At 35.4% G+C, this 26,576-nt stretch overlaps 1 protein-coding gene and 1 pseudogene across 2 annotated transcripts in view; one reads left to right on the forward strand and one right to left on the reverse strand.

The window, feature by feature from the left end:
- The window catches only part of AKAP6 (A-kinase anchoring protein 6), a gene marked incomplete at its 3' end in the record, with an annotated part of 393,582 nt that overhangs the window by 208,551 nt on the left and 158,455 nt on the right, over positions 1-26,576 (forward strand). The gene's annotated exons all lie outside the window — the stretch shown is intronic.
- Positions 2,048-2,426, reverse strand: LOC308271428 (large ribosomal subunit protein eL31-like; annotated as a pseudogene). The gene has a single exon. The product of its transcript is annotated as a large ribosomal subunit protein eL31-like (transcript).

Genomic DNA, 26,576 nt, shown 5'->3' on the forward strand with positions numbered 1-26,576 from the left:
AGAAAGTATACCCCCCAAAGATTTCCATTCAGCTAAAAAAGACAACTACTGATGAATGGAATTGTAGCAAAGTAGGAATTTATATAGAGTCTTTAGATTAGTATTTCTTTCTTTATTTCTTCCTATTTAAAGAAATGCAAATGGTCACTATCAGGTCCTGAGGCCTCAGTAGATATAAGCATGATAATTGTATGTGTTCTCATTCCTGTGACTTCAGCAAGCTAGAACTATGCCTCAAGTTCCCAAACCGCTATAGGAAAATTTAGGAGTTATTTTAAAAACAGACATCTTAGAAAAATAAGTTGATTTGACCTGATTTTGGCTTAAAAATTACAACAATATCTTATTCTTAAATGAGATTTGATTTCTACTAGTTACCTCTCAGATTGTGGGCTTCTTATGAATTATTCCTTGCTTATGCAGAAATTATATTTTAGCATTATTTTATAATTAATAATGGTGATAAGTTTCAGCATTGCCTTTTTGGCAAGAACGTCCTAAGCAAGAAGAACTGGATCCTGCTTTCCTGTTTAGTACATTTCCCCCTCTGTCATCATGGGCTCTGATGGTTATAAAAATGGTTTCCCATTGCCTGGATATGCTTTAACAGAACTGACAGCAGAAACCGCATCTTAACTTACTCAAATCTGTGCTGTAGAGAAGCATCCAGGCATGTTGAAGACAGTTTTTATGAGGTACATTTTGTCAGTGTAAACACTATGAAATCCAACACATTTGGAAGAACATACTCTGTGTTTGTTAGAATGAATGAATCTCTAATGGATTAAAGAGTGCAGCCAAATAAACTTAGATTAGTCATAAGCATATGTGGTCTAATATTCAAATGTAGGAAATCCAATTAAGCTCCCACTCTCCTTAGTTTTTCATTCATGAGGCGGCACCTCTACTGAAAAAGCAAATAACTAAAAGTTTCTTTTACCAAAAAAACGGCATAGAATTTTTAAAATATAAGTTTGAAGTTAGTCTTCCACAGATAGCCAATTTAATTATGCTAAAAATGACATTTTTAATTAAACACCAAGGTAAGCATAAATGGATTTCAAAATAATTAATCAAACATCAAAAAATTGAAACCTTTTTCTGCTTGAGCAGCAGAAATGAAAGAACCAGTCTTTGGGTCTCATAGAGATTCAATCTAATTTAATTCTCTGTCTTCTCTAAATAAACATTCCTAAAACCTTTTTTTCATCTGGGGGAATAAGGATGAGAGGGGTAATCAATATTTCTAGCATTTTAATTAAAACCGTTAGTGGAATAAATCCATTTAATTATCAGTTAATGAAATACAAGGTCATTTACCTGACAGGAACTTTGAGGGTGGATTACTAGCAGGAATAAAGCAGAAGAACCCAATGTCACAGCCATTTAACTTCTGTCAAATTTAAGGTTAAAATCCTTTTAGACTGTTTAACCTATTCTCTCCCATTTTTCTATTATGTATGCCAATTGGCAGGAGAAATACATGCTAAAACTTATTTAAATTTAATTCTGTTGCAAAATTTTCACTAAATTTCTAGAAATTTGTTTGATATTTCTAAGGTATACACCAAAAGGTTATAATAGATTTCTATGTAATTTTGTTTAATAAATTTAAATGTGTTTTTATAAATTAAAAAGTTGTTTTTTCTTATTACCAATCTTTTAATCATTTTTTCTCTTTTATAAGTATGAACCAATAATGTATAAGTTTTAGAATGCCAATACAGAATAAATATGCAGTAATAAGTAAATCACTTCTAATAATTCTTGAATAATTTTATACAGCTCCTTTTTTGAAGTGACCATCATTTCATACAAATCATATAACAAAGTAAGAGCTGGTCAGTCACTAAGCTTGGTTTGAAAATTGGTTTGGTGAGTGATTTTAAGTTGTTTTAACAATGAGAAGAAGGCATCAAGAGCACACAATGAAGTTGCTTGTCTTTGGTCAAGACACCGGGTTTCTCTAAGCAGCACACTGCTCATATTTTATATAGGCTACGTTTTTTTTTTCCAGCTTTTATAAATTTTATTTGGCTTTCAGTGGTTAGTTCTCATCCACGTTGACTGTCTGCAGATTTTTGAAGGTGGTAACGGGAACGTAGGTGACCAAGGTGTGAAGTTTTTTGGGTGAGTCTTCATCCTCATTCCGCTTTCTGGACCATCGCGCACGAATCCGATATGGAATGTCCCTGATTCCTTTGGCCCAGACGGCTTTGTTGAGCCTGGTATCAATGCGCACATCTGGAGTCCCCATCTCCTTCATGGCAAACTTCCGGATCTCCTTGAGTGCCCGAGGGGCACGCTTCTTAAAACCCACTCCGTGGATGAGCTTGTGAATATTGTTGGTGTACTCCCACGTCACCACCGCGTTGATGGCTGAACGGCCCTTCTTTTTCTCGCCACCCTTTTTTTGCGGGAGCCATTTTGCCTTGGAAAGGAAGAGCGCAAGGGATTATCTAGGCTACTTTTTAAAATAGAGCCTTGTGGGCCTTTGCTTTTCTTTCCCCAACATAGATTTTGAATTAATTATCCAGAGATTAGAATTTTGTTTTAATCTTATGGGACTAAGTTTATTTCATAGCTATACATTTCAGAGACGAAAAAGGTAACCTGTTTTGGGTCTTATTCTCACTTTCTAAAATGAAGCTCCCTAAACGCTGACCCGTGTACAATGCAAATGAGTATATCCAGTTTACTCTGTGCTACTTTATCTCAGGTTAATTACTGGCTCAAATGTGTTTTTGTAGGACCAGGGTTCCTGATGAAGGTAGAAGAAGAGTAAATGCAGAATATTAGTGTAGTTCTATCTTCACCTAGACTGTCAATGGATTTCTAATACTTTGAACAAATAACAAAACTTGTTAGGGAGACTAGTTTAGGCTATCTAGTTCTAGGAATTGTCTTTCTTCTTCCTTTTATTTTATATTACATATTTTAATGCAATCATGTGACTTACCACAGAGGATTGCAAACTTTTCTTGTTCTAAGCCAAAATGATAGATAACTATTCTTCCTTTTGATTGGAATAGGGAAACAACTAGTGGTGGCCCTACAGGGATGCACAGGGCTGGGTACTTAGATAGATTATTTGGTGCTCCTTATTCTGACTAGTTATAGGAATTTGTCCAGTAGCCCCTCTTTACCCTTTAATATATGCATTTTAATGGCTCTTACCTTGAATGTCCTGTGGCACACACTTAATAATGAACTAGGCAGTCTGTCTTGCCCACCCCTCCACATTCCCAGCCACTTACTAATCTTTGATCAAGGTGCCCAGGCTTACTATATGTGTCACAGCAGCTAAGGATCATGGTTTCAATGGTTCTTCACTCTATGACATTTTTTAATCACTCTTGGCTGTCATGGTGGTGGTGGTATGTCTAGTTGTTGGCAGGTAGTCTATACTATGTGGGGTTGTCTTAGTCCGTTTGCTGCAAAGCAACTGAGACTGGATACTTTATAAACAACATTTCTCAGAGTTCTGGAAACTAAAAAGTCCAGGATCAACACACCAATAGGTTTGTTGTCTGGTGAGGGCTCAGTCTCCACTTTCAAAATTGCACCTTTTTCTGTATTCTCTGGAGGTGACCAGCACTGTGTCCTCAATGGCCCAAAGAATGGAAGAGCAAGAGAGCACTTCCTTCCACCTCAAGCCCTTTCAGAAGGGTGCTTAGCCACCAGGACCAAATAACCTCCCAAAAGCCATACCTCTTACATTTCAACATGAATTCTGGAAGGGATGCCATTATCAAACCATAACATGGTCCACTATTGGACTGTGGATTCTAGACCCCATCTGTTCTTTCTATGCACCACCATCTGAATCTTTAGCTCAGCCTCTGTTCACTTTGCATGCTCTGATTCTGTCTCCAGCTGCCTGTAGAATACAATCGGTTGTATATGCTGTGGACACCTAATACTCTTCATAATAGCTAAGTTACCTCTTTGTCTTCTTCCACTTTTCCTTGCCCGTATGTGCCAGGCTCCTCAGAAATAGAGGCTGGAAGTAATTTTTAATGTTCTTATCTTCTTTATTTTCCAAATGGGAACCATCAGCTACCAAGTCCTACTGAGTCTTCCTCAATGAGGCCTCTTGGAATCATGCTTTTCTATTTTCCCAGGCCGTTATCTGTTTATATTAATTATGATTACTTTGCCTTTTTTATGTCTGATTGTCCTTCTTTCTCTCGGAAACTCAGAATATCAGGAAACTAGATTATTTTGAAGCATTCATTTGCCTTCTGATCTTAAAGCACTAAAACGTTTTAAAGGAAATTTCATGTGTTATGACCATTACTTGTTGGATAAAATCAAGGGCACTTTACCTTTTCTTGAAGTATACTGCCAGCCATCATGCAAAATTAATTTTTTAAAATTCCTAATAAGAAGACTTTACTCTCTATTCAAGCTACAGCTCTACAGCTGTCCCCTGAACTTTGAATTTTTTTCTATTATTTTCGCATTCCTATTTCTGTGTGCACATCTCTAAGACTTTTATGTCCAACAAATATTTACTTCCATGCAACTTTGTATGTCATGACATTTAAAGCATGGAGGTGTTGCTCTGTTAATTGGTACGTGTTAGGACTCAATTTAGGTATTCTGCCATTGAAAGTTTAGTTACCATGTTTGGCAATTCTTTCATTTTATTCATTAATAAATAGGGTTTGTGTATTAATTTCCTTATATGTAAAATTAGAATAATAATATTTACCTTGAAGAGCATAATGAAATTTATGATTCTTAAGTAACCGGTTTATATTTGTTTATCTACTTTCTCTAGTTTCTATGTTAGCAAAATTAAAGCAAGCAAATTATTGCCTCACTTTTACTTGTGGTTATGAATTGATATGTTCAACAGAAAATAACAATAATTTAATTTTACAATTTTATGTTCAAGTAAGTTGAATGAGTAGCAATTTCCAGGCTTCTGCCTATGAAAAACCTGTGCAGAATTCATGGTATCACATCAGAAGACTCATGTCTTGGGCCATTTGGGTTCTTCTGCCATGTGCACAAGTCTAATTGGAAACCATTGTACCTTAAACTCTTACTAATTGCTCAAACTTAGAGTCATTATTTCAGATCTTTATTAAAAAATGAGACTTTGCCCTATAAAATGCTCATAATTTTAGCAGCTTTATATCTGCTATGTAATTTCCTCTTTCAAAAATATCATGCTCAATTTAATATTGGTATGTCATTTGCAACTAGCTGTGGGAGCTTTGTGAAGCCATTACAAGCTCTAGTTTCACATGAGTTGGACTCTGAAGCCTATTCCACTCATATTCTGGGTCTGTTTTTCTAACACAGACCTACAGCTTATTTTTCATACCCTAAGGGCTACCCTAGGGGATGTTCTGTCATGGAATGAAATGAAAATGACAAAAATGAGAATTTTCCTTTCTATGAGAAAGTAAATTGAGAAGAACCCAATCACAAATGCAACAAGCCAATTCAATCAGAACAAAATGCACAGTGATGTGGATTAGCATGAGACATGCCACACTGACAGTCTTTTCTAAAGGTACCTCATATACAATTAGAAATATCATGAGGTAGTTATTTTTATACAGTGTGTAAGGAATATAAAAGAATCATGTTCTAAAGATTTATATAAATTCACAAAATAATGTATGTAGGATTTGTAATCTCAGCCTTGTTTAACATACAATATTGATATTGTATGTTGATATAATACTTTGAAGAAGAAATCACAAATGAGCAGTTGAATTGAGAAAAATTCATCAAATGGGAATAAAGTATCAATGGGTAATATCATTGAAATAAAAACATTGACTGTCAGGAGAAGATTGAAGCAGATAAGGAAACAGTTGACTGTAGCAGGGATGGCTATATTATCAGAAAAGTGATTTTTGTTTAAGATACAATGGCCCTATATAACATTATGTATATATTATTATATGTCATTAACATTGTATTACTCTCGTTCTACCTTGGTGACTTCTGTGAACTACATGAAATTATATCTGGCTTCTCCACTATATTGCAGGGGAAGATGTAACCCATAATAAGGGCTACACCCTGTAGTATACTTGAATAATTAATTATTAACTATTAAAAATTATGGAAAAAATTATGGTACTAGGGATGGAACCCATAGGCCTTCTACCTCTGGACTTACACCCCCAGACCTATTTTTTTTTAATTTGGAAACAGGATCTAGCTAAATTGCTGAGAGCCTAAGTAGCTGAGGCTGGCTTTGAACCTGAGATTCTCCTGTCTCGGTCTCCCAAGTACTGGAATTACAAGCATGTTCCACCACACTTGGCATATTTCAAATATTTTAAAATGTTAACATCAAGTTTTCAGGTAACTCTGATGTGTGAACCAGGATCCTAAATGTGGAAGATGCTATAACTTAAGAAGCTCAAGATTTAGTTAGGAATCTAAGATCTAAACACCTGAGCAAACAGATCTCTAACAATGCAAAGTGGCCAGGGATACCTAGTAGGTAGATAGAAGAGTAAGAGTTGGAATTGGGAAGAGATGAAAGAGGGTGCTGGCTCTTAGAGGACTTTTGGGGTTCACCAAAGAACAGGTTGGTGATGGCATTTTATGCTGGATGAATGTTACCTGCAAAGATTCAAGGTTTGGGAATGCTTTTATTTGGAAACAGTGCTAAAAAGACACATTGCTTGGGGAGGAGGTTGTGTGAAAGTAACGAGAGATAAGATTTAAAAGGATTGAGATCAGACTGGGTAAAGTCCTTTTCCCCTTAATTTCTCTTGTTTAGATGGGTGAGTTTGACTATATTGCGTCAGATTTATGGTAATTCTGTCATGAAATATAATCAGAAATCTAAAGAATATCATTGTATGTTAAATCTGTCTCAAGAAAAATCTGTTTCTTTTCAAGATAAGCATCATTTTTTAGATATTTCATTAGAAATTATAAGGAGTTGGTTGGCATAACACATGAAAAAGATTTAGCCATCTACTGGTGAAGTGAGAGTGTTAAAAGCAGGGTGCCAACAGAGATAACATTTTTTCTTAAAGAAATGCATTTGGGGCTGGGTGTGGTGGTGCATGCTTATGCAGTGGGATGCTGAGATGGGAGGATTGCAAGGATAGAGAACAGCCTCAGCAATCTACTCAGATTCTATTTCAAAAACAAAAACAAAACAAAACAAAAGGCTGGGGATATAACTTGGAGGTAGAACACCCCTGGGTTCATTTCCAAGTGCCACAAAAAAGAAAATGTGTTTGAAAACTCTATGCTTAATTCATGTTTATAGCAGCACAATTCACAATAGCTAAATAATAGAACTAACCTAGGTATCCATCAACAGATAAATGAATAAAGAAAATGTACTACATACATACATACATACATACATACATACACAATTAAATTTTACTCAGCTATCAAGATCAAAATTATGTCATTTGCAGAAAAATGGATAGAACTTGACAATATTATACTAAGTGATATCAGCCAGTCTCAGAAAGCAAGGATTGAATGTTTTCTCTCATATGGAAAAGCTACAGAGAAATAGAAAACAAAAGGGACCACAGATAATTGATGACAGAGAGAAGAGTAGAATAGTGAAAAGGGATTGGGGGAAGAAGGTGGGAATTGATGAAGGAAACATCTCAAATAAAACTATGCTATATATCAAGATACCACTACCCATCTCACTAATATATACAGGGAAGGGTGGTACCAGGGTGGGATAAGAAGAGAATCACACCAAGACCTGTGTTTGTATCACTTTGAGCCTCACTATGATGTATAATTACAAGGCACTAATGAAAGTATTTTTAAAATAAAAATACATAGGGTATAATGTGAACACCTTGCAAAAATGCAATTAACATATTATAAGCAAGAGGATTTTTCCTCTAAGCAACAGAACTATGTTAAGCCTTTCTTAATGTTATGAATGGAGCCTATATTACATTTCATTAAATAAAATCAAGTTTTTTGAACAAAGTATATTAGCTTTGAAAAGAAAGAAGAAAAATTTTGAATGTGGGGGTGTAAATCTCATGTACAAAAAAAGATAAAATTTCTGATGTTTATAAAAAAATCTTTAAATTAATATAATAACTGAAACCAAAAAATGCATGCTTAAAATGCATTTGTGAGGAGGCGGAGACAGGAGGGTCGCGCAGGTTCGAAGCCAGCCACACTGGCTTAAGAGACCCTGTTTCCAAATAAAAATTAAAAAAAATAGGTCTGGGAGTGTAGCCCAGAGGTAGAAGGGCTTTCAGGAACCCCAGTACCACAAAAAAAAATGCATTTGTGAAACAATATTTATGGCAGGGATGACACTAAAAATATATTAGAAGTAAGAATAAATCTTTCTATTTTATGCGACTTTCATTATATACTTATCAAACTGCCAATTGCTAAAGGTGACTCTAATTAATATTTTTTTCTCAGTAAAGCCTATTTTCCTCTTCCACATTAATCTATAAGGAAATTATAAGGTTTTATATAGAATATTTTCTCATTTTTCTGTGCATTTTTCATGGCAGGAATTAGTTAGAGACCATGGTTTCACTATCAGTATTCTACATATCTACTTTGAGTAAGCCTCTCCTTGGGGTGCTGAATAAAAATGAACCCCTCCCTCAGATACTATGATTCATTCAGTCCTAAACGGGCCTTGGGATCTGCATTTTAGTGAGCCTGCTAGCCCATTCTGAAGTTCATGGTCTAAGGACTTCTTTCTGAGAAACATTGCTCTGGAATAAATATATTAATGTAGTGGAGAAGGAATTCTCATTCATTGGAAATTGTCTTGAACATTTATCCATTTGTTTTTGTAACCTTATTGGTGCATTGTAAGTAAACACATAATGAAATTCAAATTGATACATTTATATATGCACACATCCCTTGGTGTGTTTTCCTCCAGGTCCCACCCTGCTCCCTGCCTCCTCCTTCTCCATACATGTTAGTAGTGTTGATAGTGATACCTTCATATATAGATATGAACATTATTTGATATATTTCTTTCCTCAAGCCATCTCCCCCCCCCATTGTCCCCCACATCCCAATCCACTATTCAATTGAGTATCCTCTCTTTTATCTGTAGTTTCTTCCTTTTCTTTTTGTTTTCTCTATAGTTTCTACATATGAGATAAAACATATGACCCTTGACTTTCTGAGACTGGCTTATCTCACTTAGCATAATGTTTTCAAGTTCCATTCATTTTCCTACAAATGACATAATTATGTTCTTCTTTATAGCTCAGTAAAACTCCATTGCATGTATATACCACATTTTCTTTTCCATTAATCTGTTGACAGACACCTAGGTTAGTTCCATAATTTGGCTACTGTGAATTGTGCCACTATAAACATGGGCATGCCAGTGTCACTATAGTACTCTAATCCTTTCCTTGGTATCTTTCCAATCAAATTAATGTCTGAAATATTTATAAGCAGTTAAGCAAATGACTCAGTGCTCATTGCTATGGGTCTACTCTTGGATCTCTGAAAGAGTTCTCTACAGAAGGTCCTAGGAACTTAAAACTGGGAGGGATGTTTGCAAGGTTTGTTACACATTTACAATCCAGGGTTCTGTGCCTCTCAAAGCTCTGACTCTATGTTCCTGTCTATTCACTATGCGTATGCCTTTCCTGAGTGAACTTAATGAGCATAGTATGGGCAACACTGATATAAGACCCCCAATATAAGGGACTTCATCATAATATAATCCACAGTAGGAGAGAAATTTGATAAAGGCTCCTTGAATTCATTTAAACAGAGTTCAGAGGTGCCCTTGCACCTGTTTCTGGGGTAGTCTCCTCAGCAACAATTCAGGAAGAACACCCTTGCTCCTCCCTGGTCTCTTGAGAACCCAGGCTCTGATTTACCATAGGAAGAAAGGCCAAGAAATTCACTGTAACAGCTAGGAGGATGGCTTTGAAAATCCACAAACATTCATTTCCCAATGTGTCAACTGAAAAGGAGTGCAAAGAGAAGGTAAAGATGCTGACCCTGTGGTGGCCACGGTGAAGTGGCCAGTAGAAGGAGCCAGAGAGACACCCAATCTCCTTGGAAGTCTCTTGACACCATCAGTTCCAGTGCCAGTTACAGCATAAATCAACAGCTCAATGTGAAATCTATGAGAAGAGATGAGGAAGCGGATGGTCCCATCAATAATGTTACCCTGGTATTCTTACTTGATTTTGTTGTGTATCAGGAAAGTGACAGCCTATGTGGGTATTTCAAGTCAAAGTCTTCTGTCTTACAAATAATCACTGGAGGATTATTTTGCAATTAATTTTTTAAAAAATGTGAAAGTCACTGGCTCTATATTTTCTAAAGAACATTATTTTTCATGCTGATGGCATTTTCACTCATGTTGTATATATCTTCCTTATATCTTCCTGTTTAATATTTTAAATTTGGTGTCTACTTCAAAAAGTGATCTCTATTTTGTGATTTACAATCTTGGAGAAAAATAACATAGTAGTCATAACTTTGCAGTTTTTGTGATGCATGAAGATCAGATTTTTTAATGTTGGTTAATGCTTTGCTAATTAAAGTGTGCATGTTAATTAAAGCAGAGGCTAATGTTAATTACCTATATTAATGGAATCTCATGTAGCACCTGCCTGAAGCAATGGGTTCAATTTTCAAAATATCTCAATTAAGGTTGAAACTTTTGATTTGCATCTAGTAGGGTTTCAATTAACTACATTGAAAACTTAAATAACACTCTTAGGGGTGCAAAATAGCAGTGATTATATGAAGTACAGTAGAGTTTGGTAGTTTTATTTATAAAAACTTCTTTCTTTGTAGAAAGCTATATTTCTTTCTTATATACTGGTCAAAATTTTGTTCACCCATCAAAGCCCAGTGAAGACATCTTTTCTTTTATGAAATATTTTCCAACTTCAAGTTAACTATAAGTGCCCCAGTGTGTCGCTCTACTTCTTTTATATGAGTTTGTCTTGTATTTTAGTTAGTTGTTTCTATCTCTTGCTAATTAAAAGCTCTGTATCTTCCTTCCTTATAAAGATCCACATATTTAATGATATATTAATATATTTTATAAGTTTAAAATACTCTTTAAATGTTTGTAAACAGCTAAATACATTTTTTGTCAAAAAGGAAATGAGTGAACACCTAGCATATGACTATTGCTTTGTTGCTACATATATGGTTGTTTTAAGTAAAGCATGAAGTTGCCATTTGAGATCTTATTATATTGTCAAATGAAATAATGATATTTTTGTTAACTTCAGTTAAATATGAGCTGTAATGAGGAACAAGGTACTTAACATAAGTCAATGTTATTATCTCAGAGAACATGTGTTTATGTTAGTAGCAATGAAGTTAATAATATCTTTTAGTCACATATTTATAATCTGATCATACTACAAGTTTGTATTTGGCATGTGACTATAAGAACAAATACTTTAAATAAGCTATTTACTTAGGAGAGATAGAGAAACTTATGTTATTTCGCACAATAACACACGGGGCTATTGTGTGATGAGTACCCAAATCTTAAAATTATTATTAAAATATAAATAAAAGGATTGGAGGTAGCTTAGTGCAGAGTGCTTGCTTAGCACTCATGAGGGCTTATCCCTAGCACCACAATACACACACACACACACACACACACACACACACACACACACATATATATATATATACATATATATGTATATTTATATAGATAGATAGGCAACCAATGATGGGTGCATTGCCATTAACATGCATGTCAGTTCTCCTGAATTTACTGTTGTATTTGCTGAAGTTTCAATAATAACTATTTCTACTGGGTCTTGGGAAGGGATTATGAGCTAATAGTGCTAACCTTTTTGACATCTAGTATAATCTTGGTTTCAGAAAAATAATTTCCATTACTCTGAATAATTAAAGGGAGAAATAATCTTCTCAATAAGTATACACAAATAGATTACAAACTGATTTATGGTCCCTAGAAATCAACATTGGTAGCTCTCATGCCTTAGCAAACTTTGATAACTGACTGTCCATCTCATAGGGCCAATTTTTATTTCCATTCAGCTGTAGAAAATATAAAACAAGCATAAGATCTCAAAGTGTAACTGGCAAGGTGATACAAAAGACACATAACTGTGTACTGTCCTAATATGCCATTTTCATGCTGGTAAATATGTATTTAAAGGTAAAAGGAAGCTGGACAGGGCACACACTTGTAATCTCAGTACTTGGGAGGCTTGTAATCTCAGTACTGAGGCAGGAGGACCACAAGTTTGAAGTCAGCCTCAACAACTTAGTGAGACTCTGTTTCTATAAAAAAAAATGGGTCTGAGAGTGTAGCCTGGAGTTATAAGGCCCCCAGGTTCCATTTCCAGTAGCACAAAAAAAGGGGAAAAGAAATAGTATCAATTGGGAAAAAGATGTTAACGCTTACTTCGATGGAAGAACACGTGATGGTAGAAATGAGATATCAGTGTGTTCTTTAATGAAAAGAAATGGAAGTTTAAGTTGTGATAGTCAGAGTTCACATACTTTATGTTAAGACTGGCTTGATATTGGTTAGTCAGCAGGTACAATAAAATAAATACTTAGTTGAAGAAACATGACAAATGTGCAGATCAGGCTTTCCTAAGATGAGGCAATGGGCCAAGTCTTTACAACTCAAAGAGCAAAGTCGCCAAAACATCCATTCCCCATTGTGTCACCATTAAGGTGGCAGATGGCAGAGCATTAGCAGAAAGACATCGAGAACAGCTGGAAAACATCTGGTAGAAAGTGACAGCCTAATGGGTATACTGGGCTATGCCTAATTGTGAGGCAATTACTGGAAATCCTAGAAAGGAACTTAGATGTTTTGGTTGATGGGAGGAAGGAATTGGCCACAGCAATAAATTCTAGTTCAGGGACTTGAGGGAATTCTGAAAAGAAGTGACTTTAGAGCCTGGTAAATAGATTATAGAACAGTAATTTTTTTCTAAGTAAGAACAAACTTTTTAAAAGAATCTATAAAGCATATATGGGGCTGGAATCCACTTTAGGAAGATATTTAATTAATTGCCAAATTATGAATAATATTTAAAACATGATATTTTAAGGGCATCTGAAAGGTTTAGAATCCATAGAAAATATGAAAACATTAATTAAACTGGGGCAAGGAAGGTGGATTATTTAAGGATTCAATTTGCCATTCCTCTTTCTTAATTTACTATCCGTGGCTTTCCTGGAAGTTAGGTGAAATATTAAAAGGCTTTTTGGCTATCTCTGGCTCATATTTCCTCCTTCTGTTCCTCCCCTTCTGCTACCTCCTCACTAAAGTCATTTGTCCTTGACTGGGTCTCACTGCTTACTCTTCCTTTGTTACTCAGTGTCTCATAACCTATCTTTTAAGGCTTACCACAGAGTAAAATTTTATTTTAGAAACTTATAATTTCCTGTAGAAAAAAGAAACTCTAAGAACAAAATTTCCTAAGGGACTAATAGGTAGAATTTGGGGAGACAAAATACACTGACCCACATTACATAATTAGCGCAGATTGTCTCACAGATGACGGGACAGTTCTTTGTTCGTGTAGCTTTGTTGGAATGTGTAAGCCCAGAGAAGTTATGGAGGAAAAGAGAAATCCTAGCAGATATAGTTACTGCCCTCATCCATGTGACACTGAGGGAATTAAATGAGACTGCTCAAAGCATAGCCTTTCAATAAATGATGTTAGTCCCTGTTTTCCTTTAACCAGGCCTCCCCATCCATTGGGTCAAAGGCATTTTTTTTTTTTTTTTTTTTTTTTTTTTTTTAGTATAAGAAGATATAACGATCTCAGTTTCCAAACATCGAGAGGCCAGATGTCCTCTTTAGAAAAATCAGGCTGCTTTGAGCAAAGTACCAAGTAGATTCTAACTATAGAGAAAGGAAGGGGAGGAAGAGAATGAGGAGCCAGAGGCAGGAGGGAAATGGGGAAGCAAGTGCTATTCAGTCTGGATGGTACATACACAAAAGCCCTGGAGAGGAGGTTCAGGAAATGGTGCAAGTGGGTAGAAAGGAGCTCAGAGGGCAAAAGAGACAGTATCTCTAGAAAGGAATAGCAAGAAAGCAAAAAGAGAGAAGTTAAGGGCTTAACATGTGCTATAACCCCAACCCTAAACTAAGGATCTTAGAACCACCTCTGACTTCTACATATCTCTAAATCATATAAGCTTAATAAATCATGCTAGTGATCAGGATTCACAACCAGAATTGACAAGAGAAAGAGCACTGTGGTGAGGCTTCTTTGCCTTCCACATTCTTGACATAGGAAGGAAAAGACTGGCAGAGTACGAGTTGTAACAGGATGAAGTATTCTGAGGATGCAGGTGAGGAGCAAGCCATGGGGTGCACAGCCACCAATGGCACACAATCAGTATCATTTCTGAAGGCACCAGGAGCAAAGAGTTTCAAATGAGTCCAAGATTCACAGGATATGGTACACTGAGTCTTGCAAAAGGTGTGTGCCTTACATAGTAGACTTGATGTTATTCCCAGATGTTAGCTCTTTTAATTGTCTATGTGCTGGCAGCCTCAGTCAGGGAATGACGAGGGATTGGAAATCATGGATTCAGGGCAACTTGCTAGAGAGAATACCTCAGATTATTGGTAGAAGAAGCCCTAGATTTAGAGCCAGAAACCCCTGGCTCTTCTTCTCATTGGCCAGATGACTTTGGACATACTAATTTATCTGGTCTCTGGCTTCTGTGTCTGTTTGGTGGGGATAATGATATTTGATCTACTGGTGCATAGCACAAGGTTGTTATGATTACCAAATATATATATATATATATATATATATATATATATATATATATATATATATGTCACAAGCCATTAAAGTATAATTTATTATCAAAAGTATCAGTACCCTATTAGCAAGCAATTCCTGATCAAGCAAAAATTTTCTCTCAATGATTTAAGCATTTATCAAAATACCCACTGAATAGTGAGCTGTTAGAGGTGATAGATAGTGAACTCAGGATTACCACATTCAATTAATCTGTTAATTTGCATACTGTTTCAAGTAACAGGCCAAAATCAATACCTGTTTCATAGGATAATAGATTACTTGAGGTAGAACTATAAGATATAAATATCTAATTATATAAAATATAAAATTTTATAGTTTTCTTTGAATATTCTTTGAAATAGAAGAGAGGTTCATTCTGAGTGTGGAATTATGACTAATAGTAATATGTTTATCTTTTTTGAGAATACAGTTTTGTCTTAGGGCTGGTGCTAAAGCAAGGAATTAGCAGGTTGAAGACAGGGATACAGTTAATGTCAATACAAAAGGACTTTGCTTTTCACTGTCTTTTCTTTTGACCCCTTTTCTATGTCAGAACTCTACTCAAGCTGCTGTCCTAGCAGTCTTTAATACTTATTTGAAGAAGCCAGTAGAATCATTGTGTGGAGTCATTTGGGATCTAGATTTTCCTGTTTCCTTTTGGCATCCTGTACTCTTGCCTCTATCCCCATTTACTGTAAGTTTGGTCCAGGCGCTGGCTTGAATGTCCACGTTAGACATTTTGCCATGTGCCCTTCAGATGGCACCTCTCAAGTCAGCCTTCCCACCATTTGTGAAGCTACAGTAGTGATGGCCAGATTCCTTCTTTGTACAGAGGAGTTCCCCGTTGTGATTAGGGGTAGTTCTTTGGCATTATGTGACTATTCAGTTCCCTGTTAATGATGTGCTTAGGATTATAGAATTCATTGCTGATTTCTAATAGAAGTAATTATTTATTTGAGTTACAAAATGGTGGTTTTCTAATTCTATTATTTCTTGTATATTTTAAGCTCTCGTCTTTTAAATATAAATGCTTCAAGAATATCAGCATCAAGTGAGCTACAGTTCCTCCTCTTAAAAAGCAAATGGAATTATTTTCCTTTTACTTACCAATTTTGGGGATAAGGAATGTCATAGTTGCCTTCAATGATGGCACTTCTCTTTTTCACTTTGCATATAATTATAAATAAATGGATTCTTATTTATTCAATTTGTAACAGTAAGTTACAAGAATTTCTTTTGGTGCATAGATTGCCCATTTGTGGTAAAGGGACTCCTTTATGATAGCACCTGTGCCCTTTAGATAGCTCCCTATTAGTCAATGAATGCCTCCGTGTTCTGTGGTACAAGATGATGCCCCAGAGTCATCTTGCCCCAGACTTTTACAAGAATTTTTAAAGTGGTATCTTCAGCTCCTCTTAGAAATAAGCCAAACCAGTACCTGTCTTTGCCTCATTCATTCATTCATTCATTCATTCAGCCTATACTTTATTGACTACGATATGTCAGCTCATCTTGCCCCAATTTAAAAGAAATTAAAAATAATACCATTAGCTCTTAAGACAAGTAATACTAGTTCCTTTCTTTGCCTCATTCATTCATTAATTCTTTCAACCAGTACTTTACTGAGTGTCTTGTATGTGTCAGAAATCTATAGGTAAAGCCGGGCATGGTGACGCACACTTGTAATCCCAGCATTTGGGAGGCAGAGATTGGAGGATCGCAGTTAGTGGACAGCCTCAGCTATTTAGTGAGGCCCTTCACAACTCATTGGGACCATGTTTCAAAAATAAAAAGACTAAAATATAGGGCTGGGTGTGTAGCTCAGAGGTTGAATGCCCCTGGGTTTCATCCCCAGTACTGCAAAAAAATAAAAAAAATAAATTATGGGTGATATTAAAATAAATCTGGCTCATATTCCTCTCTTGGGGGAGCTAAAATAAAATAGCATAAAGGAGTCATGAACACCTATATGATAGAATATGTTTTATACTAGAGGGACAGATCATGTGTCCAGAAAATTCAGGAGAAGGAGGAAATTCTTGAGCCTACAGAATTATGTGGAATGTGGGGTTGCAGAAATGGAGGAAAGCTTGAAGAGCAGAGACAGAAAAGATGGGAGGGCAGGGTTTAGTCTGATGTGAGTATAGGTGGATTTTGCTTCTTGTCAGAAAAGGAAATCATTTAGAGTATATGAGAAAGTGGACTCAGATCCAGTCATAGGGCCATTTAAACACTATGCAAAGACATCCAAGTATATTCTGAAGAAATAGCAGTTACTAAATGGCTTTTGTTCTTGGTTGTTATTATTTGAGTTTTAAATTAGAACATTGCTGTCACTGAAGATGTGTTATAGGAAGCCCCATTTAAAGGCCTTTTCTCACTTGGGCCATCATAAGGGGAAATTCAACCATACAACTGGCAGACTGATGCTGAAAAAGCTGACCAGAGTAGGTGTAATGGCTGAAGTACAAAAGAACTAGCTACTCCTGTGATTCATGTCACAGCAGATTACAAAAGTTTTAATGTCACTTCATAATAGAGGTTGTTTCAACTGCTCATAACCATGGAGAATTCCTAACTTCCCAGAGATCTGTTTATCAAGCATAAAAATCCTTTCTTCTTGGTTATTTCTCCAACTCTTGGTAGAGCTATACCGCCAAGTTGTTACTTACATGGTCAATTTTAATTACATAATCTATAGTAGAAAAACAAATGTCCTGAACAACCAAAGTGCTACTGAAGATTCAAACCCTGGAAGATCATACTGAAATGAGACCATGTATGCTCTTATTCTAAGGCTACTTGCTTTTGTTTTTTTATACACTTATTAGAAATTTAACTGTCTAGTTTCTCAACTTACTATAACGTATCATATTTGTAAGATGAAGCAAGCTGCGAGAACCTGTCACATCAGCAATTGCAAGAAATAACTGTTATATCTTGGATGTAGTAGAGGACATAAACTTAAATCAGAAGCCAGAACTGCAAAATCATTGGGTTTAAAGACATTCTGTGTGAAGACAAGCAGCAAGTATAATTGCATTGTAATTGATGTTTGTTGTTTTGACAGTCATGCATAGAACAGTTTCTGTTTAGGGACACAAAACATCTCAGACTTCCATTCCAAATGGAAGAAATAAGATTTGAAGAAAAATCGTTGGTATTTCAAGAGGTCATTTACTCTGTCCCTATTCCTTTTGATAGGTGACAGCAAATTAGGTAAATTTTGGAGTCTCAAAGAACAGCTTAAGAGGGGTTGACCACTCAATGAGTACTTTCATTTTTCCTTGGTTCCTTTGTGATCTGAGCTTTTCTGTTCTAGTGTCTCTACTAACAATTTGAAAATTTTGCTTTTCACTATGGAATGAATGTTTATTTTCTGGAATGTGTTTATTTTCTCCATGTCTTAGTTCAACTGGATCTTTTAACTTCCAGGTTAAAAATTCATAAAGAACTGCTAAAATTAAACATCATAACATTAAATTAAAATGTATAATATTAAAGGATTAATAGCCTTTATGGATTTTCCCATTTACAAATTTTCAGAAATCCAAATCCATTTCTTAAGGTGAAGGAATCTCAAGAGACTTTGATCAAAGCAATACTTTCTTTTGAATACTATAATTCACATCTTACCTCTTCGATAGGCAATCTGAGGTATTTGTCATCAATGACCAGTGATCTCTGCTTTTATAAGACAACGCCTCTCCTTCCAGCCTGAGAACTACTCAGATAGTTAATAAATTTTCATCCAGCAACTCATTTGTTCACTAATTCATCATATAGTTTTCTGGGCATTAGAGATAGAATCATAAACAAAAGAGATATGGTCCCTACCTTTATGGGATGTATATTTCAATGAGATATGGATTTAAAACAAACAAGTATGAAAATAAATTAAACAAAATATAATAAAAATTATACACTCAACAAACATAATTGAAAGTTATAGTAAATATTAGAAAAAAACAACTAAAGCCTGAGGGAGGGGGAGAGGGAGAGGGAGAGGGAGAACAAGAGAGAGAGAGAGAGAGAGAGAGAGAGAGAGAGAGAGAGAGAGAAATGAGCAGTACCTGCCTTAGATAAGATGATCAGTGAAAGAAGTAACATTTAAACTGAGACTTAAAAGATACAAGCCATGTAAAATTGAGAAGGAAAATTCCAGGCAGAGGGAACAGAATGAATAAGGAATTAGGTTCATTCTAGGAAATGAAATTGAAAGGAGCTGAATATGGCCAAAGTGTGTCGGCAAGGACAAGAGCATCTCAGGAGGAAGCTGAAAAGATGGACAGTGAAGGCCAAATGAGGACTCCCCTGAAGACCAGGCACCCGAGAAGAGATGTGTCTGTATACATTTGTTGAGGCCAAGGCCAGGCCTTTTATTTAAAATATATTTTAAGTATAACATATACTACCTGTCATTGCCTTTTCTTACTACATAAGTAAGAAATTTTTATTGGAACAATTTTTATTGAAATTTATCTTTTTTGGTTAGAGCAATATTTAGGAACCCTTTGACAACTTATTTTTCAGTATATGAGGTAAGGATAGTTCATCTTTCACTTTGACCCTAAAATATAAAAAAAAGAGGATATAATTTTCTTTTGCCCATCCCTTACTTAGAATATTAGTGTGCTTGATGGGTAGGAATCAAGGCAATAAAGAGAAAAAGAGAAAAAAAGTTTTTTATTTTATTTTATTTTTTAGTTTTCCCTAGTTATGTTAGCATAGAGCTAGTGAGAATTATCAGGATAAACTAAGCAACACATCAAGTTTTACAAGCTCTAGGCAGCAGTATTAACCAACCTGTGTCATCATAAATATAATACAATGCATGAGAATTACTGTAAAAGTGTGTGTGTGTGTGTGTGTGTGTGTGTGTGTGTGCGCATGCATGCGTGCATCTTTTTTATAGACCTATCAGAAAATAGCCCCAGTAGTTCCTTTTAATATTTAGTGAGTCTACAAAAAGGAGGAAGAATATTTGGATATGTTTTTGAGTTTTAGTTTGTTTTGGAGCTTTTTGTTTTTGCTGTTGTTGCTTTTGAGAGTATTATTGTAACATCAACTTGTGAAAAAAGTGTTGAGTCAAGATTTTGTTTAGGAGCCAAGCGTGGTGGTGTCCACTTGTAATCCCCGTACTTGGGAGGCTGAGACAGGAGGATCGCAGGTTTGCAGACAGCCTCAGCTACTTAGTGAGGCTTTCCGCAACTTAGTGAGACCCTGTTTAAAAAATAAAGAATAAAATAAAATAGGGCTGAAGGTGTAGCTTGGAGGTACAATCCCCAGTACTGAAAAAAAAAAAAAAGATTTTGTTTAGCAGCATGACATTGGAGGTTTTGTGGGTGCTATTGTGATAACTGTTCTTCACATTTGCCGTACTTTGCTTTCTCCCTTGGTCTTCCACTCTACCTGTGTCTTCATCTCGTTTTCCTTCCATTGTGCTCCCCTGTCCAGCAGACATACTTGAGCCAGCTTCTGCAGTTCTGTGATCGTCCCTGACCATGGGAATCAAGCCCGATGAGAAATCCCAGCTTGCCATAGTCTCGTCCTGTCTGAGACACAGACCCCGGAGAAGTTGGACTAAAATGAGTCTTTGTCACGTGGGGGTGCTTTTCCAGTCTCTCTCCACCACTCCTGTACAAATAGATTTCTACTCACAGCTTTTCTTAAAATTATCTTGTGGGTCACTGCATTTCAATCTTTAAGTGAAAAATATTGAAATCTATGAAATTGAAGATATTCTATATTACGATGTTAATGCCTATGACTAGTACAAATTAGTATATCAGATATATTTCTAGCTCAACTCCTAATCAGAGTTAGTACTGGGAAGATGAACATCGGCAGTGGGGAATTTTTGCATGGAGATTATTACAGATGGCTTTGAGAATTACTAAAATATTTTTACTTAGACTTAAGGTCTTTATTTTGCTCATAGTAAGCATTCTCTGCTTCCATGAAAATTTTCTAATTAAACACAAATATCTGCATTTATATTAGTATGACCTTAGTAAATTGATAGCCAATATAGTAAAAAACAGTTTTTCCCAGAAAAAATATTTCAAAGATTTTCTACAAATATAGCTTTAAATAAAATATTTACTATATGTTTAAAAATGGCTTTTCTGATTTTCTTTCTCTTCTTTATTTTTAAATATTTATCATTTATCAGTGGATCACATTTCAGTACAGTATCTAGATAAAATGTATTTTCTTCCTTTTAAATACTTTCATATTCTCATCTGTTTTTGTGGCATGTTACTGCATGTCTCCAGAGGCACACAGCATTTTTATTTTCAAGTAAATTTATATTAGTTACAGTCTCCAGCTGTTTTAGATATAGGATCATTTCCTGTTGGTACTGTTTCCAGGACAATTCTTTTTTCTCCTCACAAAAATGAAAAATGTAATTTAACAAAGACGTCCTATAATTGCCTTCATATCTAGCAAGGTATCTAGCAATCTAAATACTTTATTTTATTTAAAACATCTGTCTACATAATATCTAGTGATTGTCCAGGGCTATATCATCTTTGAGAAAGGCAGCTGCTGCCATTTTTATTTAATTTATAAGAAACCAACAAAAATGTCTCCTTAATATTGTTTTTTTGTCAGTGTAGCAAAAGATTTTTTTTTAAATGAGGATAGTTTACCTTTTTGATGCTTGCAATTAATATAATGTTTTTCAAATTGAGGGCCACATTATTTTAAAAAGAACTAATGGAAACATTATGTAAGAATACTTATCTTTTGATATACATATTATAATAACGTATATCACTAAAATGGCGAATGCTGTTCTACTTATATAACTAGTCTCACACTGGAATCACATTTTAATTGCTAAGCTTTCTAAATGTCATTTGTCTGCAGTGCATTTTCTTTTAATTTATAATGAAAATGTAAAGTCCTTATTGTGAAATTTTTTTGCTGAAGAGAGCAGTCAGTTGATATTTTGTTATTTTTTAGAAAATGCAGAGAGAGATGGAAGCTTCTACAAAAGCTCTTTGTTTTGGGAGTGATACTGAATTTTGTATAGAGAAACCCTTTGGTAAAGTCTATTTATTGCACATGACCCTTGGAACCTAAAATGAAGTGTTTAACTTTTAATAGATTGTATCAATTTAGACTCAGCTGAATGCCAAAAACAACAGACACCCAGGCTTACAATAGTGTGTCTAAATGAGAAAGTTTACCTTTTCTAGGGAAGTAATCAAAATATTCCTTTTTGGAACACTAAGAGTATGAAAGGGAAATGATTATGGTTCCCTAGTGACATACTGTTATGATTGACAGGAAAAACCAACATGCGTGCCACCTGAGACATCTTGTTCAGGAACTTTCTGGAGGGTAGTAAATTGGTGTTGGCACAAACACAAAAAAATAAAATGACTTGATTCAGCACTTTTCAATTCTAAATCCCCAAACACTAAAGAAAGAAGTAAATATTCATCAAATGATCAAAATTTATATTGATTTTTATTCTACATTAGCAGCTCAAAGTTGAGATTCTTGACAGGGTGGATGTCGGTTTGAATGATTCTCTTTGAAATGAGGATATAGAAACTGAGCTGAGTGCCCCTATGCATTCCTGAACCATAGGCCCTGATGATTAGAACCCTAGGAGGGTAAATTTTTAAAAGAACCGTATAAAGGCACACTTGTTGAGTTCTGTTTTGATAACTAAATTGTTATTATTAGTATGTAAAATAATTCTTGTTGCTTCTGCTTCATTCCTTTTTTTTCCATCTCCATCTAAGGACAACTATTTTATGGAATTTCAAAGGAACTGGAGTGCATGTCATAGTCACAGAGCTAAAAGTAGCATTTGCCAGCATAATTGTACTTGGGAAGGGACTGCCAGTCCTGCAGGGCAACAGAAACTATGATTGTATCTTCACAATATACATTTTTAATTTTTAGTTTCTGCCAGAAAGTAAATAAGAATTTTCTGCAGTGGAATCTAGAAGACGGGAATAAGGACACCGTTATAGAATATCAACACAGGCTTGATGCCTATGTCATTGTGCAGAGATTTGCTAAGGAAACAGTAATGGAGAGACATCAAAAATTCTAATCATCCCCTCCAGTCCACACAGTATAATCATACTTCCTCCCCACCCTAGCTCATGACAGAAAATGCTGAATTTTTAATGCATTTAACTACTTGCATTACAAAACAGGAGAGAGGAAATAGTAAGTGAAACTCTCCACAATTCACAAATGCAATGGTGTGATATATTTGCTCTTTATGTTTGTTACATGGGAGTTTTTTTGTGGTTGTATTTTTAATAAACATCTGTCATTGAAATAGAAGGAGGAACATTTTTCTTTGCACGCAAAGCATAAGAAATAATGAAAATAGTGTTAATGTTAATTTCTTTGCTTTGGTTAAATGCTTACCATTTAAGAAAAATCATTAAGGATGTGCTTTAAAAATGAATTTCCTAAACATTATAGTGAATTTCTAATAGTTTGTAAACAAGTAGTAAAAATAAACAACCTTTTTAGAGGTATAAGTATAATACTGTTGACTTAAATCAGTTATCTTTTGCATATAGAAATAAGAACTATAAATAAACATTGAGATCTGAAAGCTAAGTTTTTGGGAGCTGCCAGTTTGATCAAATTCTTACATATTAAGGTATAAAGATTACTATATGCAATAGTCTTTGTTAAGTAATAATACTGAAATAGTTTTGAGAGTTTTTGTTCAAATTTTTGTATATATTTATTTAATAAGAGGAATACATTTAATATGATTCTTTTATTAGATAATAAAAAGAATAGCCTAATAAATTTGTAAATCATTTCCTTGTATAATATTAATCTTGTCTTTGAATGAATATTTCATTTTCTTTTTCTACGATTCTAGATTATATGTTTTTTGAGGATAAATACTGTGTTTGACCCAAAATTGTACATTATACAAATTTGTACATTATACAATGAGAGACACTCCAGACACATTTGTTAAATGGATAAATAAAGGCCCTTAATTAACCTTACTCCAAAAACAATATTGCTCCTTTAATCCCATGTCTCCCTATTGGCTATGTAGAAGGAAGCTTTGACACCCTACTCAGCTTTACATTCAAGGGTCGAAGAATGACATGACATGAGATTCTCATTCATTATAATGTCAAATGTTACTTGTATTTAGCCAGAATATAGCTAAACCTAGATTAACGTCCATAAAGATTTATGTTCATTTCTCAGCAAAGAAAATGCACTTTGAGTTCGATCCCAAAGGTGACTTATTTTAGGAAATTATGAATTGCCCAAAATGACAAAAAAATAGAAATTATCCAGATCTTAGGGCAAAACACTATAAAGGTGAGAACTCTAAATGCAAGAATGAGTGTGAGGAACTCTGCCAAAGAAAAGAGTAAAGATTCCAAGCACAGATTCTAATCAACCCTGCAAGTTCTTGGCAGGGCCTGTGGGGGTCTTGAGACCAAAAGTATTCCTGAAAAAGGAAACAAATCAGTGCTAGTTGCATAAGAGGGATACTACTGGGAGGAAGAAGGGGCGGCATAGTAAATATTTGCTTAAGGAAGTAGAGGAAAAGGCATGCACTAAGGCGTACTGCACTGAAAGTTAAAATGACTATAGTAAAAGTAGGAAAATAGCCCCAAATAATAAAATCAATACCAAAAAAGTAGAGTTTATTCCAGTTATAATGAAGAATCCCTATGTTTTTCTTAGCTGCTATGGAGTCTTTCAAATAGAAATTGTGGCATTGTTGGTGCCTTCTTCAAATGTCCAAATGACTCTTGAATTAAAGACTTTAATTTCTTCTTTTTCTATTATTTATCTATCTATCATTTATTTTGTATTTATTTGTATATTTCAATAATTTTCTTTTTTGGCAAGGAAGAATATTCTTGCCGGGCGTGGTGGCGCACGCTTGTAATCCCCGCGCTTGGGAGGCGGAGACAGGAGGATTGCGCTGGTTCGGAGCCAGCCTCACTGGCTTAAGAGACCCTGTTTCCACATAAAGTTAAAAAAAATAGGTCTGGGAGTGTAGCCCGTGGGAGTGTAGCCCAGAGATAGAAGGGCTTCCAGGAACCCCAGTACCACCAAAAAAAAAAAAAAAAAGAATATTCTCTAAGGGAGAATGAAGCCAACAATTTAAAAAATCAAGCTGAGGCTAAAGCCTTCAAATTGTTTCTTCTCTTTGAACATTTTAAACCATTTTGAATGTTCAAGTTCAGTGAAATATACTCAGTCACCATATATAGATTGCTTAAGAAATACATGAGCTGTTCGGGGAGGTGGGGAGGCAGAAACAAACGTGTAGACAAAAACCTCTGCCCTCGTGAAACTTCCAACCTATTGGGGGCACATGGACAACATAAAATAATTATCTGGCTACACAGTAGTTTGTAGGAGGAGGATCAGGGAAGACCTGGATGACGGGATAAAATTTTAGCAAACACCTGTAGAAGGTGAGATCTTTTCATACAAACAGGAGCCAGTGCCCTCAGAGCATACCCATAGACTCTATTGGAGCAGGAGGGAATGGGGTGAGGACTGAGAAGAAACAACTCATGAGAATATGGACAAAAAGAAAAAGAGGAAATTTAAAACAGCAAGGATAGAGAACACAAGTAAAAGTGGTTTTGCTGGAATGAAAAACAGAGTAATGGGGCCATAGCTAGAGAATAGGTTCGTGTCAATCGGTACTTAATGATTATTTTAACCATGGGAAAAGGAATGGCATTTGGGGAAATGGCTATTGCTAGTATGAATAATATGGTATAAAAGACTATAATTGGTTTAAGAGAAAAAGATTTTAGAGGTGTGGTGCAAATGGAGGAATTAGGTTTAGACAGAATTATTGTCAGCTTCCATGGAAAGATGAGGGGAACGGAGGGCATGGACCTAGATGAAGGTAGATGGGTGAGCTTGATACTAGACTGTGAAGTCTAGTATGAGTAATCAGGGATGTCCACCATGATATGGATTAAGAAAGAGTAAAGTTGATTTTAATATTCCCAAAATATGTAACATAACAAAGAATGCTGGAATATGCAGTGTTAAGGAAATATTGATGTTTCCTAACTAAAGCAGTTCTTTTTTAGAACAAGTATAAGTATAAACACATGTCTGTATGTCATTATAAAAGTTGGTATGTGTATAATCCTTCAAGATTGTTAGATTGACTGAAATTCTCCTACCTTAAAAAATTTATCGTGAGCTGGGCGTGGTGGCGCATGCTTGTAATGCCCGGGCTTGGGAGGCAGAGACAGGAGGATCATGCAGGTCCGAAGCCAGCCACGCTGGCTTAAGAGACCCTGTTTCCAAATTAAAAAAAAATATATAAAATAGGTCTGGGAGTGTGACCCGGAGGTGGAAGGGTTTCCAGGAACCCCTGTACCACACCCCAAGAAAATGTATCGTGGATTATTTTATTAGTTAGACAGACAAGAACAGATAGAAGTGTATTGTTGAGTAAATTATTCAGGCCCCAATGAAGATCATTGAATTTGGATCACCATATACCGTGGTAAATATAAACAAAGTGTTTTAGAACATTATGTCCTATGTCCTGATTAAATTAATAGTTTGTCATCTAAATTCAAAGGGGTATATCTCTAGGCACTAGGTGCACACAAAAAAAGGGGGAAACATACTACTAATGATAAGTAGCTATACTAATCAGCTTTTCATTGCTGTGACCAAATGCATGACAAGAACAACTTAGATGATGTAGGTTATTTTACCCAGCATTACAGAGGTCTCAGTCCATGGTCAGTGATTCCATTGCTCTGGGCCTGAGACAAGGCAGAACATCAT

Source organism: Muscardinus avellanarius, assembly GCF_963383645.1.
Source record: "Muscardinus avellanarius genome assembly, chromosome: 12".
Classification (NCBI taxonomy): Eukaryota; Metazoa; Chordata; class Mammalia; order Rodentia; family Gliridae; genus Muscardinus; species Muscardinus avellanarius.